Genomic DNA, 18,847 nt, shown 5'->3' with positions numbered 1-18,847 from the left:
CAGCTCAGAACAAGAACCACAATAGAGAAACCCCCTAGAAACGCACTTTTCTGATTTCTCGATGAAAAGATTAAAATGGTCAGAATCATGTGAGTTGGTTGCGTAAAGCTTCAAAAGAATGCTTTGCGGGAGTGGGTATTTGAAGTGAATTTTGAAATTCAGGTCCGCATGGCGTTCCTTTCTAGCTTGCCCACAGAGGAGTACTTCTTACCACCTCAGATGTCGAGGACCTGTTCTTGAGGAAGGAAGGACGGAATCACTCCCCGGCACACTCAATTCAATTTGCTCCTCTACAGAATAAATCTGAAGTTGTCGCGTGCATCATCATTTGGACCACTCTCTCCTCCATTCCCCTATTTTTTTATTTTACGGCTCAAAGCATAGACGGCATGACATATCTATAGCACATAATTGAAAAATGACAGAACCTGACCTCCAACATGGAACTCTGGTGGGATCAATATGTTGTCTGTTGTAGTATGTGTACATCTGTGTTTTGCGTGGCTACTGAGGATCTCGCTAACGATACAGAATCCACCTTATTTCATGTTTGTTAAACGTTTGTCCGTAGCTGCTGGGGTTTCCTTAGTTCCAAATGTTAGATTCTCTTCTCACAGAAAGGAAAACTTAACATCTGCACCCACAGAATGACTGAACCAAGACGGGGCGAGTGAAATACAAAGACCAGAACAGTAAGAAAAGAACAATTGCCAGACACTGTGGGTTTGTTTGCTACCGATTTGAATTGTCTGTGAGCACATTTGTAAGGACAGGAGAGTCCTTTCGCTCTGTTAAAATACTAACACTGTACTGAGGAAGGTTCTGCCCAAGCCTAGTAGGTTTTCCAACGGGATATAGCCACAGAATTGAAGATAAAATGAGAAAATATTGCTTATGACATCAGAGAAAATAAAAGTCAGAGACATTCAGAAAAATGTACATACATTCAGGTTACGGTCTGGCAGAGAGAGAGAGAGAGAGAGAGAGAGAGAGAGAGAGAGAGAGAGAGAGAGAGAGAGAGAGAGAGAGAGAATCTTTTACAACAATATACATCATCATAAAGCTACACTAACAATAGGCTTTCAGGCTTTCAGGTCCTGCCCCTGGGAGAAGAGTGTCTTGACCCTTGACCTTTGATCACATAAAACTAAAGAAATTAAGAGCATGTTTGTCACTGCTGTTGGTTTTATACACATCTACTTTTTATCTAAATTGCTATAAGAAAAAAAAGATTCTATTTCAAAACAGCCCAAGTCTTGTTCTTAAGTCATGTGACTTGTTTCCTGCCCCCACCCCACCCCCGCCAGCCGTGCGCTCCATATCATTTTACTCTGAAATAACTCTGCGATTTCAGCTGAACCTGCCTTCTCTTACAATGCACAGCGCACCCCACAAGGGAGCCTGAGAACAGACTCCCTTGAAAAGCAAGGTTCTCATAGTTGGCCTGTAACCATGGAAGCAGATGCTGTTTTCTCCTTACCCTGCTTACCTCTTTGCAGCCTCCAAGCTGCTGCCTATTGTTAAAAGGGGGTACGCCTCGATTCTTCTTCATCATGACCGAACTTGCCTCTTCTTCAAAGGGCATGATGCTGCAGGCCATTGGTCTAGACTGCTTGCACGGTCCAGAGAGCAGCCTTGATGTAACCCTTGCTCCGTCTGAGCCACACCACCAGCCGTGCAGCTGCAGACTGGAGGGGGACATTGGAGATCCGTATTTGAAAAGAAGTCTGTCTGATTTTGCCATTGTGCCTTTTCACTCATCGATCGAATGAATATCGAACCTTCTGTCGTTGCATGTGTGAAACAGATAGCTTAGCCAGCACTTTTGTGCCCAACCTGTGCTGTGGGCCAAAAGGTTTTCATTTTAGTCTCAAGTTGTTTTTTTTTTTTCCCTTTCTTTCTTTCTTCAGACTCGATGAATTTTGGGTTGGTTTAAATTATTTGTATGCCTTTATCCAGCTGTTCTGGAGACTGCTTGGGATACTGTACCAGCACGGATTTTGTTTTGGTGTGAAAACGGAACTCCCCCCCCCCTCCTGTCCTCTGTTTGTTTTCATTTGTAGCTAGCTGTCTTAGGTCTTTTTGTAGCTTCCTAGGTAGAAGTGGGCTAACTTTTACTACACTCTATCAAGCTGACTAGCTAAGTTACCCTTTTACGGGGACGACTTGATGGTGTCTGTTATTTCATAGGCTCAATCCAGAAAGGTGAACTTGAGCCTCTCAAGGTGATTTCAGTGATTTACAAGAGTAAGTAAACCGGATAATCACATTGATTTTTAAGCTGAACGAAAGTGTTTGGTAAACTCTATTTAAAAGGAATTTGTTTTCTTTGTTTTCTCCTACTTTAAACATCAGCAAAAATATTATTTGGAAGTGTTGGGATATACTTAAAGGCACATAATTTCTTTTGTGCTTAAGAGAGTACAAATAAAAAATAAAATTATTATGATTTAGTATATGGAATATATTCGTAATATCTGTCTTCCGGCATGATTTAACTGAAAAGTAACTAAAAGGTGATTGCACTTCATTTTTTAAAAATATAACTGAAATTTCCTTGCTGTTCCCCAACAGCTGATGTTTAGGCTAATGAGACTTAGGCCACCTGCTCGTTGGCGAAGGCAGGATTTCACCGTGCCCTTGTGAAACTCTTAACTTCAGGATGTCTCGGGTGCATTTCTCCAGCACGGTGATTACAGAGCATTGTCTGCCCGGGTCATCAGGAGTGTTTTGGTTTGATTTGAAGAAACCAGTAGTTCATACTTAAAGGCACACATATTTCCTCTAATTGCCAAAGGCAACGGGGAGGACCGTGGCGGAATAAAGACAGTTATTGTGACAGATGAAATATAATTCACAATGAGAACCCTTTTCATCTAGCCTGAAGTAGAGCAGGATTACTTACAAGCTGAATTTTGTGGAAGAATACATAAGCTCATAAAAAAAAAACAAAAACAACAACAAAAAAAGCTAGAAAGAAAAGCAGCAAGCCTATGTCTCTGTGGCTCGTGAGTGTTTATTTTGTGTATGTCTGTCTTGGGATCGTATTTTGTTTCTCCTAACAGAGAAGATGCACTGGCCAGAAGAGGGAATAGGCAGAGAAGGTGCAAAGGAAGGAACTTAAAAGCAATGCAAGCTGCTTCTTCCTTCTAACAGTGTAGAAAGATGAGTTAGATGGGCTGTATGTTCTCTGCCACGCAATGCAACAATCCTATTTTCAACACACGTGTTTTTGCTGCAAAAGTAGGTAACTTTTATTTCATAAATGTACTATACCTAGGTAATATTTTCTTCCTTTAAGATTCTTAGGGTTATATCGTTTGCTAGGGTTTTTGTTTGTTTTATTTTGTTTGTTTAGATTCTGGTTAGCATTCTGTGAGGGTTCTTATTTGACCAGATATTTTCTTGTCTTTAACTTCTTTGTTCCACTTTAAATGAAAATAATTTTATCTGACCTCTGTAAATTTTATTTCTGGGTGCAAAGATGCTTTTCTTTCTGTTCGTACAAAGGTCAGTTTCTAAATTAACTGAGAAGCAAACAATGTCCTTTATAAATATTCATCATAAAAAAAAATCCCGGAATATAATGCCCTCTGCAATTCAGTTTTAAGCAGTTACTCTGGGTTTATCTATTCCTGGAAATCGTATGCTTTATGTTTTCTATCCGTTTTCTAAGTTAACCAAAATAATTGCCTTGTGTTAAAGGAAAGCTGCAAGGTTCTGTCTACTAGTCATCTCCTGTTGGAAATCTTACAGCAGGCTGCCCTCTCTCTCCCAAGTTCCTATTGACTACCTCTTATTTTATAGTTATCCATAACATGCATGTTCATGACTGTGTATAAGTGTGAGCTTGTGCATACTTCTTCCTTGAGGTCTTTTCAATTTACTAGATACATTTCTTACTTTATACACTGCAGAAAATAATTCGAATGTAGTGAATTTTCTTACATATGGTCTGAACGAAGGCATAAAAGCCACAGTCCTCAGACGTACCTGCCACATACTTTTTTTCTTAAAGCACAATAGTGTTATTTTGATATATAAAACATGCATCTCACATTAACTGAAAACATTTTGTTCCTTCATGCTGGCTTTTTGGCAACAATCTTGATATATTTTCATATGAAAACGATAAACAGTAAGTCCCTTTGATCTTAATATTTGATACTTCACAGATATTTACTATGGCTTCCAATAACTGATTTGCCTTTCTCCTCGTGATTTGTCACAATTAAAACATATGATTACTTTACTATTGCAGAAAAACTAAGAGTCATGTAATTACCATTCATGTGTTGACTAAAATAACTGCCTTCTACTGGCATCCTCACACAGATAATGAAATAATATGTATGTTGACGGAATGCTTGTGATGTCTAGTTTTAAATGTTCTTTTCAGTATAAATAAATAAAAGAAAATGGGCTAAGCATATCCAAGGAAAGCCTACATATAATTTTACTTGCCTTATTATCTATAATGTCACATACACTCAGAAATTTTTATTCCTTCAGCTCCTTCCTAGAAATAACCTCTTCACAAACCTTCAAATCTGGTAAAATACTCTGTTTCTTCTATTACTTGCCGATGAGTGCATTTTATATCATTTCTCGGCTACAGTTTTGCAATTTGCCATTATAAAATATGAAGTAATGAGACAACCCTTTAAAGAAAACTAATAAGTATGAAATAAAGTTCTTTTGAAAAAGACGAGGTAGGAGTAATTACTTCACTGATGTGGTTCATAGCACACAGTTTTAGAAGAATATTTTATTTCACTCCTGGCTAAAAACAGTACCAAGCACAGCACATTCAATATCATATATAAAAAGATATCCACTCAGTTAGTGAATATTGTAAGACATGGGGGAAAACAGTATGGACCCGCAGATACTTCTGTTTCATTGTTGCATGGCATTTAAAAATGCCATGATCCACACTGGAATTTATGTCTCCTTAGTGCTTCCTTTAATTATTCTGATTTTATCATTAACATTAAGTACAATGCTAAAAATTAATAAGCTCAAAGCTCACTATATTTTTTCACAAGGAATATTTGCAAAGTTAACATCTATTTTATCTAAGAACTCATCCGCAGTGTTTCAAGGGGGAACACTTCTCACTCTGCCGTCTTCTTCTTTTCTATGGAAAACATTTTGCCATAAACTTCCGCACCAATAGCCAAGGAAGACTCACCGGCAGTCACAGTTCAGGAAGCGCCTTGTGAACGGAGGGGGAAGAAGAAAAAGAAAAAAAAACCCTGCAGACTTTGATTTTGTAAGACAAGTTGGATAGGAGTCAAAATTGCCACATGTGGTGTGAAAAAATGCCACCCTGGTGTGAACAAAAGGTTTAAAATGGAGTCAAGAAGCACGCAGGGCTCCATGTCTAAGCCTTTCCTGGGAATTGTCTGCCACAACCTGCAGGGTAATGGAGTGGGCTGGGAAGAATAGAAAACGCTTGAAGCTACGACTCCGAAACACCAGGAGTCAAATGTGTTAGTCGCTTTTCTGTTTTGCCTCATCTCTTTGTCGTTTCCAACTTTTATGTGTTTCATTTTGTTTTTATTTTGTTTTGTTTTGTCTCATTTAGGCATCATTACACTAAAGTGTTTTACCCAAACACAAAACAAATCCCAAAGAGTCACAGAATGTGTGAGAAACAACTGCTCCTTACACAGGAATTCTTGGGGGTGGGTTTTATTGTTGTTGTTTTGTTGTTGTTATGTTGTTGTTTGTAAATTCTTTTATTCGTTCTTCCACTCCTCCATTCATAACAAAAATAACTTTTCAAATTGAATTCTTTGTTTTGTTTACTCGAGTTTTATTAAAGAAGGATAAATAGGAGACAGGCTTTCAAAGTCCTGATTGCTAGAATTAAAAATATGTAATATATGTATATATATATATTATTTATATGTGTGTGTGTGCCTGTGTGTCGTGTGTGTATAGTGGTAATACTTTTTTGTGTTTGTCTTTTAAACTATGAAGAAAAGATGAACGAAGCATGCTGTGTTTGTTATTACAAACAAACATTTCATTATTCAATGAAGAATACAATTCTAAGTTCAGCAGTCAGGCCCCTTCATAAAAGCCAGAGCACGATTAGTAAACTGTAGCGATGCTGTGTGTTTACTAGTATTCCACGGTGTACTTCATACATAAAATGTGTTAGCCATTAAAAAAAAGTCAATAAATCCAAAGTTTAAAAATGTCACTAGCTTAAATCACTGGAGCACCATTCAAACCATATCAAGGCATATACATGCTACTATTTCAAAATTTGTGACAATATTTTAGCATATTCATAAGGACCCTAGTTTAATATTGCCAGTTACATGAGAAATTATGCAAAGGTTTTTGAGAAGATAAATATTTCTTAGGTGACTATGATGTAACTGATACAAAACTGACAACTTGAGAAATCACGAAGGACTATTTTAAAATTTTAAGCTTCAGACCCTCTTCACTGCATTGGCCCGTTGTCTCTCATAAGATTTGAGACTAAATCCAGCAGATTGCACTGGTTATGAATGTAGGTCAAGGCAGGAATGCTTTTCTGTTTACTCTTTGTGAGCCTGGATAGAAATCAATCTGTTACTTTCATTACAACCACACAATCAATTCCATTTAAAGCGTAATACAACAGCCAAGTCCAAGGACAATATGGATGCTTGGGATAATCTCGCACCGTTTAGAAGGCTGTATTTGATACAGCTCCCGATAAATTATTTTCTTTCTAATTAGCATACATGATCGCTCCAAGAAAACAGGCCTAAAGTAACATAAAATACCAGACCTAACAAAAACTTATGAGCAGACTTATCATTGAAGTCTCACTAAAAAGAGAATCAAGCCCTTTAAACAATAAGAAGCCAGGACAGAATTTTCTTTCTGTACTCACTCTAATATGAGGAGAATATGATTTACATCCATTAAAATGTATAAAGGAACATTTACACACACACAAAAAGATCTACCTAGAAATTATCAATGGAAATCTTGTTGCCAAAGCTACTTCATGCCATCTACCAAAAAGGACTTTATTTTGATTATTTATTCTTGCCTCAAAATCACGAATATTGTTGCATCTGTGAGCTTTGTTTATGTGTAAATCATCTCAGCAAACAAAAGAAACACACCCACTGTGCCTTTCATGTCTACAAAACAGAAGCATTGTGTCAAGTTATTCTTAACTATGAAAAATAATGTCATCTTTACATGTAAATTATCTGAAATAAAAGATAAACAATGCTGCACCAACCCTAGTAATAGTTGAATACTTTAAAAATCCTTTTATATGTGGTATAATATATGCAGTATATATACATTTATGCAATATATACACATCTCTACACAATCTATATTTGTATAGTATAACTTATATATGGCATACAAAGTAATGTTTTGATATGTGAATATACTACTTAATGAGTAAGTAGTTAATTTATTCATTACTTTGTATACTTATCATTTCCGGTAGTAACAACATTCATCTTGCAGTGCCTCAGAAATTTTCAAACCTATATAACCTTATGATTGCCTATAGCCGCCAGCCTCTAATATGACGTTTGTGAATATGTTATCCTAATACTGTTTACCTTAGACCAGCTTCTCCCGTCATTCCACACCCTTACTTTATATAGATATCTTCTTATTTGCAGATCTGCTAATTCAGTTAGCATTATATTCTAAATTTTTTCAAATGTTTGGCAAATGACTTCAGATCTATTTAAACCGACAGCTCACCCAGATTCAGGATCAGAAATATATTTTTATTTAACATGGTGTTCACCCCTTTTATATTAGGAGGATAATACACATATAACAATGGTTGTCCCATGGAAAGACGTTCATGAAAACTGCGAGTATTGACAATTATCTATCTGCACAACAAAATACAATTGTTTATGTTGTTTCAAAATTTCATCATTTCTTCAAAAATATATGGAGGCTACCACTAAGCCACCACTGAGAAATGGTTTTGCTCTAAATGTTGTTAAGAAAACCTTTCTCTTGTGAAAAGGTAACTTATTTTTCTTCAAGCATAGCATATCATTGAGATTAATATAAGAAGTTATGCCCAAGTCTTCTTTGGCACTCTAAATGGTGATGACCGAGTGGGCATCTATTTGCTCTTTCTTACGTATAAGAGCATTGGTTAATGTCAGAACTTTCAAGTGAATGGCATGTGCCAGATATACACCCAGAATTTCTTTCCCCAATCAATTCTCCAAAACTGAATTTCTAGCATCTTTCAAGAGTTCCTAAGGACTATACATGGACTGACCCTGGACTCTGACCTCATAGGTAGCAATGAATATCCTAGTAAGAGCACCAGTGGAAGGGGAAGCCCTGGGTCCTGTTAAGACTGAACCCCCAGTGAACTAGATTGTTGGGGGGAGGGCAACAAGGGGGGGAGGATGGGGAGGGGAAGACCCATAAAAAAGGGGAGGGGGGAGGGGGATGTTTGCCCGGAAACTGGGAAAGGGAATAACACTCGAAATATATATAAGAAATACTCAAGTTAATAAAAAAAAAAGAGTTCCATTATATAAACCATCCACTTATACCTCTCTACCTTTTTCAGGGGATTTTTTATATTTCAAATGTTATCCCCTTTCCTCCATCCAACTACTACCCACCCCTTCCTACCTCCCTGCTATGACATTCCCCTACACTGCAGGATCCAGCCTTGTAAGGACCAAGGGCTTCTCCTCCCTCTGGTTCCCAACAGGACCATTCTCTGCTACATATGTAGCCGGAGCCATGGGTCTATCCATGTGTACTCTTCGGGTAGTGGTTTAGTCCCTGGGAGCTCTGGTTGGTTGGTATTGTTGTTCTTATGGGGTTGCAAATCCCTTCAGCTTCCTCAATCCTTTCTCTAACTCCTCCAATGGGAACCCCATTCTCAGTTCAATGCTGCGAGCATCCGCCTCTGTATTTGTCATGCTCTGGCAGAGCCTCTCAGCAGACAGCTATATACCACCCTCACAGATTTGTTCAAATCATGCTTAACATCCTGGTGTGTTTACTCAGACAAAATTTTGGTCTGAGCACATTGGAGATAGATAGAAATAAGCCTGTAATATTATTGTATGATGTGAAGATGGCAAGGAAGAATCGTTTTAGAGTCAACATTAGTGTGAGCTCGTCATCATATAGCACTTAAAATGCAGAGTGAATCTAAATATAAAGGAGTATGTGACACACTGTGAAGTTTGTACACTGAAGAGCACAGCAAAAGGCTTCAAGTCATGACTTCAATGGATTGGTTTATGTGCACAATGTAGACAGACATACATGTGCACGAGCAAATGCACTCCAGAGTAGCATGTATCTGGCTAATGGTTCTCTCTACCCAGTGGAACTCATAGATTGAAATCAAGCCATCAGTCTTGAGAGCAAGAGCCTTTACCTGCTGACCCACATGGCAAACCTTCCTTAAATGACCTTAACCAAGAACATCATTAAATTTGCATCCCTCTCGGGGGTCATAAGTGAAACCATCTTCATGTCCTAAACATGTTGTTCTGGAATGCCAGGGTTCCCAAAGAAAAGCCAAAGACCAACAGCTGAATTCCCTTGTTTTTTGCATTTTTGTTTGATAAAATTAAGATAGAATGTTATTTACTTTACCTTTGAAAGCTAAAGTCTTTCATGGATATTTGGCATTCATATATCTAAAAATAAAAATGATATTTTTCTCTATTGAAGAGACTTTTAATGAATTATAATAAAATATTACTTTTCTATTGAAAGCATTGAATATTAGTAAAAGTGACGTGTTATATTTAATGAATTTCAAAAAAATAACTATTAGAGAACTGGGTAGTTAAATTAAAAAACTTTACAAATAAAATCACATCATAAAAATAAAGCATCTAAACTATACATGTGTGTATAATGTATGTTATAATGACAATGACACTCTGAGCTTTCATTGGTTTCAACACTAAAAGAAATCTTATCTGTAAGCAACACTGTATCCTAATTTTAAAAATAATGTGTTGATGTGGTCTTAGAAGAAGAAAACAAATCTTTTTTAATTAGTACTTAGTAAAGTACATTTCCTAGATAGTCAAACTATTGCTGGAAGCCCTACCGGGATTCTACTTTTCAATTTCCATTTGTAATTTAGAAACAGAAAGCAGAGGTGCAAACTTTCTGTTCTGTAAGCTCATGATCCCAAGCTCACAAGAGTTGAGTTTTGACTCATCAACTTGAAATGCTGTAAGAGTGAAACGCACACAGTATAAACAGTGCCTCTGGTGATGAATGATATTCTCCTGAGTCAAGGGTGTGCGTGATCTTGCTATGGTCAGCAGCAGTCGCTAAGCTATTGCTGTGTGGTTGGTCATGTGACCATGAGGATAAGCTATCTATATTCTGCAAGCTCTGCCAATCCATATTTAGTTAAAATCAAAGATGAAAAAATATTGAGACATGTGGGCATTTCTAAAGGGTGTTATTTATTAGCCAGACTCATACCAGCAACAGAGAAGAAGCTCAGATGGATTTCAGCATTTTATCACTTGCCTAGCATGGACAAGACCTTGAGTTTGAACTTTGACATTTCGTCACAAAAAGTAGTTATATATCATTTGAAATATTAATATAAAAATTAAACTGTCAGCTCACTCAGGGGATAAGAACCACTTAGTAGAGGCCTGTTTTCAACAAGGCCTTTCTAAAGTGATTCATAAAATGAAATATATTGGAAATGTTTATGTAAGGAGTACTTTTGTTTTAAATCCATTTATTCAAACACCATTATTTTTATTGCCTCTGAGATATTCTAGGTTTTAGGAAAATTTATTCACTCAATAATACTTGACAGAAATTTATTAGCAATGCTCTAGTGGGTAGAAATATAGTCATTTCTAAAAAAAGAATGACTAGAGGATTATCTGCTATGTTGGAGAGTAACGAGAGTGAGAAAGAAGAAAGAGGATTCCAAACAATGTTCTCAGATGGCAGAATGCTAACAAAGTTTGAAAAACTCAGAACTGGCCAGCCATGTAAACAGCATACAGTTTTGAACTAGAAGAAATCGCTTGTGGCAGAGACCCTGGATAGACAGGAGCTCTACATATTGAGGATAAGAAGAGACCAGCATAATTAGGCAAAATAAAGAGGTAGGGATATATCTCAGCAGGGTTAGTGGGAATTCACCTCATGCCACCCAAGGACCTACAGTTACAAAGAAGAGTTTGACCTTCTTTTCAGGGGGATGGATATCTACAGAGAGGCACAGACTGTTATGAAGCCTGGGATGATGAATCTATGTGTAACCAGTGTAGACTATCCACTATAGCTAATGTATTAAACAATGATTCCTAACACTATCCAAAGAATTCAGAGTTTGACCTTCACTTAAATAAAAATTTGAAGATCTGGGATATATGTTTATGATTTTTGTTTTTGGACTCCTAAGACTTTGAATCCTTTCTATAAGATAAATATCACCTGTAGATTCATTAGCTACTTTTAGCTTCTTATCAAAAGAGAGCATTGTGAAATATCAACCACACTCCTTGAATTGCCAGAGTTTCTTGCTGTGAAAGAGTAGCTGTAGTTGCATGGAAACGCATTCAGTGCTAAGAATGAAAGCAAATAGTTTGCCTAATGAAAGACCTGGGTGAAGAGATTAGTTGCACATATGAGACAGATACTCAGTCGAGCAGATCCTGAAACATGTAATCTGCCATATGGCACAGCAAGGACAGGAAGATATTGTCCTAATGTGTAAAAACTACAATCAAGTGTTTCTTAGGTAACCTCCAATGTGTTGCCAAAGCACGGTGAGAGACTGTCACAACTGCCCAATCGAAGAAGTAGGAATGGCCCTGGAGATAGTTCCAAGCAGTCGACTCTCCAGTAGTTTTATTTCTCTCTACGACTACCCGGGACAGCAAGTAGTAGAAACTGTCCTTGATAATATGCAGAAGAGGACGCCAAGCCTGAAGGCAGTCTAAGGAAAGTATCTAGCTTCTGCTACTTGTGCTAAAGGCTTCTTGCACCAGGAAATTCCCTTGTGGACAAAAGATGTGAGTTGAGAGGAGTGAGTAACAGCAGATTCATTAATGTCCTTTAGATCTTTCTCTAAAGGGAATTTTTTGCATTTTTATTGGATATTTTTATAAATTTACATTTCAAATGTTATCCCCTTTTCAGTTCACCCCTCTTTCTCTATGAAAGTGCAAGGAAAAGACTTCGAAGGGTTTTTAACAACAAAGAGATAATCAGAGCTTTCACTTAAAGACATTTGGTGTAAGGGAAATTGGAGAAGGAAAGGGGAAGTGGATATGGATCAAGAACCATTGCATACATGTGTGGGATTTTCAGAGAATGAATGAAAATGCTGTTTAAAATATTTGACAAAATTCAATAACGTGAAGGTGTACCTTTTAAAATGCATGTGGACACAAATATTTGAAGGTAAAAATATACTCGAATATCAGCATACAGGGATATTATTTAGTGTTCGGGTCTTTATCACTGGTGAAATAAACAACTCCATTTATATGGCAAATCAAATCTGATTAAATTATCCAAAATAGCATAGAATTTAATATCATAGCTCTCTAAATGTCTTGAAGTTTAATGAGCGAGTAGAGGTTAATGATATAATAGGTTTTAAAGAGGTAGCAATCAGTCAGAAGAATGAATGAAAATTTACCTAGGCTATAAGTCTGTTTGCTCACGCTCTTAGGGAGATCTGTTTTAAAAATTCCTAGATTTCAAAATTCATCTTTTAAGAGTGTTATATGCTTTGATGACTTCATTTTCTCTGTTCTTTTCTTTTTGTTTTATCTCAGCACTTTCAAATGAAGTTCTTTCCCTTCATTTTTATGTTGCACTCCTAAGCCCTTACTGTTCTTCTAAGGCTCATTGAGAGGATGCTCCCAAATGCCATCCTCACTTCCCCTGATCTATCCCCAGCAGCAAGGCAGATGATTCCTTATAAGAGACTAATTGTGTTTTTTAAAAAAAAAAACCTTCCAAGCATATTATCTCGAAAAAGATAAAATAAAACGTCCTTCCATTAGAACCTAATTTATCTCTTGCCTCTTGCCGTTTGTGTCTAGCCTGCTCGATCCACAGCCTCTCCATATCTGTCTTCTGAACTCCTACTGAAGTGAACTATTTAGCTTCTCTTCCATAAAGAGACTTCTAACTCTTCCATCCCTGCCGTTGTCCAGGATGTTTCTGAGTAGTTGAAAATCGTTATTGTCTCACTCACTGGAAGCATTGGTTGTAATGCAAAAGCTAGGATGTAGCTTTAATATGAGAGTGTCTTGCCTTTAAGTCTCCCAATTGGCAACCCCACCCCCTCTTAATGATCAGCATACAGTAATCTACTTGTAATACATTGGATATGGCTTCCCTTTATCTGCATTCTTTATAATATACCTTAGATATTACTATAGTCTGTGCTATAGTGATCCATAAGCTAAAACTCTACTTTTAGGTTTGCTTCCAAAGGTCAAAGACTTTTCATATATGTTTCTACAGTCTTTCAAGTTCAACAGTGGAGCAGATGCATAGAGAATATCATTAGAATTAAATTGAATGCTACTGGAAATTTTAAACGTATGTTGAGGATTCATAGTCTATAAAACTAAAATATAAATATTTCCAAATTGGAAAGCCACACATGATTTGGTGGATGGTCCCACACCAAAGAGTACAGGTAGACTGAGTGAGTTTTCTGAAAAAGATTATATGAAATTGGGAGTAAAATACTAGGGAACAAATGAGGTACTAAAAGTGAGACATTTGAGTGCATTTGACCAAAACGCATTATGTTAATAGCTGAAATTCTCAAACAACAAAGGGTATTTATAGAGGAAATCTCTCTCCATAAGTGTATATATGTATATGTATATATGTGTATATGATGTGTATATGGGTATATGTTTATGTGTGTATTAGGTATATATGTGTATATGTGTATATGTTTGTATGTGTGTATGTATATATATGCATATGTGTATGAGTGTATATGTATATACATATATGTATATGTGTATATGCATATATATATATTTGTTGGTTTGGCAGCTTGTATTGAGTCCGCTTATGAAGCAAATGGTATTTTGTAAAAATGAGATGAGCCATATAGGTAAGTTTGACCAATACAGAGTCCAGGCTTTTACTACTGAGACATGAGGAGATTTAGGAGTCTGACTACAAGGACAAGGTATTACATCTGACAAGAGGAGAAGGAAGATTCTTATAATTCATAAAATATATTATGGTGAGAATTCATTAGTCACTGAACTTTAATATCCTATATAGAAACATTTTCAACAGTAAAACATTTGGTTTGTTTTCTTAAGTCCAATTTTGTTGATATGAATGCAATTGTCATCTAAATGTATCCCCAACTGTGGATTGAGAAATTCTATGAATTAAACATGCATCCTCTTCTAAGACATAATAGAAAGTAGTATTAGGTCATCAAATCAATTTTTGTTTCAATGTAACACTTTTCTCTTTTGTCCCCTTTTAAATTGTTTGTCACGGTAGTATACACTTTTAAGTTATGCTACATTCTCCATTTCTCAAGGGTGGATATTCAAGGTTCTATTATAAGACTTTAACCATGAATGGAATGGTGGGTGATTTCATTTTACCTTTCTTGATGGAATCAAGAATGATAGTCATGGTTAGAGCCACTACTGTTAGTAATGATAGCAGTGTCAGCAGACTTCTATTAGCCCACCATTATGTTTATGTAGTCATCACTTCTAACCCTCTCCACAAATAAGCATGAAAATTTATCTTCGTATGTATACAGAAAGAAACTCACAATATTAACTTCACTACTAATGATCTATGACCATACTCATAGATTAGAACATATCTCAACCCTCTTCAGCGAAATCTTTTGCAGTAGAAGACAATAAACAACGTCAGAGATTAAAAGATCAAAAAATACTCAGACCTAAATAGAACATCTATAGCCTTCAGGATAAAGCATCAGGGATCATGTGGTCTGAGGGGAGGGAGAGAAAAGATTATGAGAGGCAGAATCTCTGAATGTTTATAAATCTTTTGTTTCTAGACCTAAATTAAAGTTGGTTACTCTGGTGCCAGTCCTGAAGTGCTGAAGAGGATACCCTATGTTTCTTTTCTTTAGCATCTAAAATGACCTTAGTTCTACATTCTATTTCTATGACCTTTCTGCACATCAAGGTGGTGGGTTACTCAAGGAAGAAGGGGTTTCTTCTGCGTGCTCACAGCACATTACATTAGTCTTAGCGTTATGCTTGGGAAAGCCCTTGACTCAGTTTGGCTGATTGAAAAGGGGAGAAAGTAGCTTTCCAAACCCATCGAAATCCAGAATGACTATAAAGCAGTATAATTGTTTCAATTGTTGGGTAATTTTTGCCATATAACAGTAGAATTGTAGATGACTATCTCTCTGAAAAACAGGACAGGTAATTTAACCCAAGTTCACTTTGCATTTGGAATTCTGCAAAGAGCTTTTTGAATAGGGTTCAAGTTTTGAAGGTACTCTGAGGTGTTTCGTGTGTTAGTAGCTTAATCTTTGCTGTGATGAAAGCACCTAAGCATTTTGGTGGCATCAAGGCTTTCTTGGGAGTTCTTCCCTGAATGCAGCATTCGTATGTGACCATCTCTCCTTTTCCATGGTGTCTCCACACTGATGTCACTGGCAGTGATGGCCTCATTAGTGATCCAAACACTGGAAGTATCCAGTCTTGAAATCTGGGACTCTAAAACTTCAAGCTAAAACTTTACTTCTATCTCAGGATGTTGTCCTAAGAACAGAAACCAGACTAATACAGTAGGTAAAGTGTGACTTGAGCAAATCAAAACAAACACATGGACAATTAGACTAATCATAGCTGGAACACAATTTGCACATATCCTCGAGCTGCAATCCTGATCTCCAGTGTGACAGTGTTGTAGAAGCTTTACTAGACTAGACATAGTAGAGTTAGTACATGGTGGTGATACTCTCTGAAGAAATCAGTATAATGGAAGGACTTCATGTCCTAATGATGTTTTTATCAACATGGTAAAGTACCCAAGAGAAGCAGCATAAGAGGTAAGTGATCTGGACCACATTTGGGGACTATCACTCCATCATGCTGTTGAAGACATTCTGGTGGGGACTTATGGTATGGCTTGTTTTGCCTCCACAGACTGGAAGTAGAGATCTCGAACCAAATGCATGGTGTGTTGAAACACCCAAGGTCAGCCCTGATAGTGATTCATCTGAGCTACAGAGAATATTTCATGTTTAAATCCTGCAGCTCATTTAGTTCACACAGATATGAACTGCCTCAAAAACACTAAATCTCACTGTGGAGTCCCATCTTTTTCCTATCTCTCTATGTCACTCCACTGTCTGCGTCTCCCACAAGCTTACACCAGGATGCAGGGTACCAATAAAGGCAGATTAAAAGCATCACAACCTGATCTTAAGTTTCTGTTCTTACAAACTGTCAACAGTTTGTTTTTTTATTGAAAAAATTATTCTAAGTTATTTTGTTATAGCAACAGACAATGGACAAATATGGGACCAAAACATTTATCTATAACTACCAGTGACAAACTTTGGTTTTTTTTGTTTTTTAACTGTCGTGATCTTTGGAAATCTTTTCTTAATTTAATTATGCTTACCTACTTGTATTAAACTATATCAAGCAATCCTATGATTGATCTTTCTTAGAAACAGTGATTTTACATTAAAACACTTTTAAAAAATCATATGAAGTTCATTTAAAGGATTCATTTAGGTAATAATTATCTATAAGCACTCATTAAAATCAATATATAGTATTTATTTCGATTTTATAAGTTTCCAGGATAAACACTAGTGTGGGTTTCAAGATTGTCTATTCTATTAAGAAGTGAATTTGACCAGCTAATATATGTATATGTATGTATATATATGTGCCTATTTGACTGAAATAATCTTCCTTCTTTTTTGTATCCCTCTCCTCTTCCTCCTCCTCTTCTCTTTTCTTCTTCCTTCCTTCCTTCCTTTCTTCTCTTCCTCTTCTCGCTCTCCTCCCCCTCTTTTTTCTTTTTCTCTATTGGAAATGCCACATGAAGATCAATTTGCGAGAGTTAAATCTTAAGAATTTTATCATTGCTGAGTAAATGAATAAATGCAATTTTGTGGCATTTCTAAAAGAGTCCTAAAATGCTTTGATTCAACCAAAGCACAAACCTTACTTTGGATTAATGTAAAATAGTGAGTTTTTCCTCTCTGTAAACTCTTTTGAGTGGAAAAAAGAAACAAGGAAGAATTTAACATAGAAGTAATGAGTCAAAGTATCCATGTATTACAAGATGATCAGAAACATCAAAATTATTTTTCCTCTGTCACTGTTGAAACCACAATGTCCTCTTTTCTACCTTCATTAACAATTTGTTGAGATCTTTCCACTCTAATTTCAAGTTTTTGAGTCAATCCTATAGAACTCTAGCTATGGTTGGTCAAACTGGTTCAATACTTAAGTAATTCAACTAGATAGCCAAACAAATGATATTATCGTTTTTGGTGGCTACACACAAAATAACAAAATACCTTATTTTTAATTATATTGTTAGTCAAGAGAGAAAACATTGCCCCAAATATTAGTTGATCTGCTTCATATAGCTGAACAATTAAATATATGCTTATGAATCCCCAAACTACAAAGTGCCAATGTTTAATGTTTTATTACAAACTTGAAAGTTCAACCTTCATGGAGGAATTTAGACTAAGGTCTAAATATGCACAGATTATTCTATTTATTAAAATTTTAGGACTAACTTTTAGGGGAATTCTTCAAATTTTCTGAATAAAGATTGATAAATTAGCTTCTCTGAATGCTGATCTGAAAATTCTTTTGCTCACAGCAGTAGGTCCCAAATGCGTTATTTGTCTTTGTATACAGTCCTTTCACAAGTGACTGCACAAGCTTATTAAAACAGGACCAAATTACTCAGTGTCAAAATCATAAAGGAGGATTCTGGATGAAGTTAAAAGTGCTTGATGCCTCCCATATGCAATACCATAGGACAAAGCTTGGTATTTCCATATCCTTAGCTGCATAATTCTAACAATATTTGTATTTATCAGCTTTTAGATAAGCAACTGAAGGTTAAACAGAGCTATGTGTGTATATTATCTAAAGTCAAAGGCTGAGGATGTAGAGAAATAGGACATTAACTCATTGTTCTAATATTACAACTCCTGCCTCTATTCTTATACTAGGCTGTTTTAAGTTCGAGTTAATTACCAGTAGCCAGAAACCATAATTGGAAAATAAGGAATTCTCAATTTTAAGCTGGTATTGCTTTGGGAGGAACCAATGTGAGTTAGCTTAGCATTACTTTGATGATATCTGCTAGGAGTGATTATTTTAATTTATTAAAAAACCCCACCACTTTCCTTACATGGGTTTCTAATTTTGCATCTTCCTACATTGAAGAGGAACATGGCACCAGCAGGAATCACATAATACACGTAGTCAGAACTTTAACATTTTACTCAACATTGCGCACTTTATAAAATAGGAATGATAAAATGGTTTATTTATAAGTTATAAAAAATAGACCAGCTGTTATTTTCATGTTAACTACCTTTAAAAATCTGTTTGCTAAAAAGAACAATGCTGATTCACCCAGCAATGGGAAAATATAAGAGAATTTCCTCATTTTCACCAGCTTTAAAAATGGCATGAGATTAAGTCAACTTTTGTTTTCTTAAAGTGGTTCATTTTTAATTATCTTGGCTCTTAGGAGGAAAAAAAAGGACCAACCTTACCTTGTATTCCACTGAGCTATACATCAATAAAAATACTCCGTGCATATGAGAAGA

General features: G+C 36.2%; 1 long non-coding RNA gene across 16 annotated transcripts in view; it reads right to left on the bottom strand.

Moving 5' to 3' along the window:
- LOC103693508 (uncharacterized) overlaps positions 1 to 18,847 on the bottom strand; it is a 490,050-nt gene that overhangs the window by 286,335 nt on the left and 184,868 nt on the right. For 3 of the 16 annotated variants that reach the window (XR_010056233.1, XR_010056226.1, XR_010056230.1), the window contains exon 1: positions 1,490 to 18,847. This exon is cut by the window's right edge. The exons of the other annotated variants lie outside the window; for them this stretch is intronic. This is a non-coding gene — a long non-coding RNA (uncharacterized LOC103693508). The remainder of the gene's footprint in view (positions 1 to 1,489) is intronic. 16 annotated transcript variants of the gene reach the window in all.

This window comes from Rattus norvegicus, chromosome 11, assembly GCF_036323735.1.
Source record: "Rattus norvegicus strain BN/NHsdMcwi chromosome 11, GRCr8, whole genome shotgun sequence".
NCBI lineage: Eukaryota > Metazoa > Chordata > Mammalia > Rodentia > Muridae > Rattus > Rattus norvegicus.
Note: the sequence above shows the minus strand (reverse complement) of the source record. Positions and strands in the feature narration are given on the sequence as shown.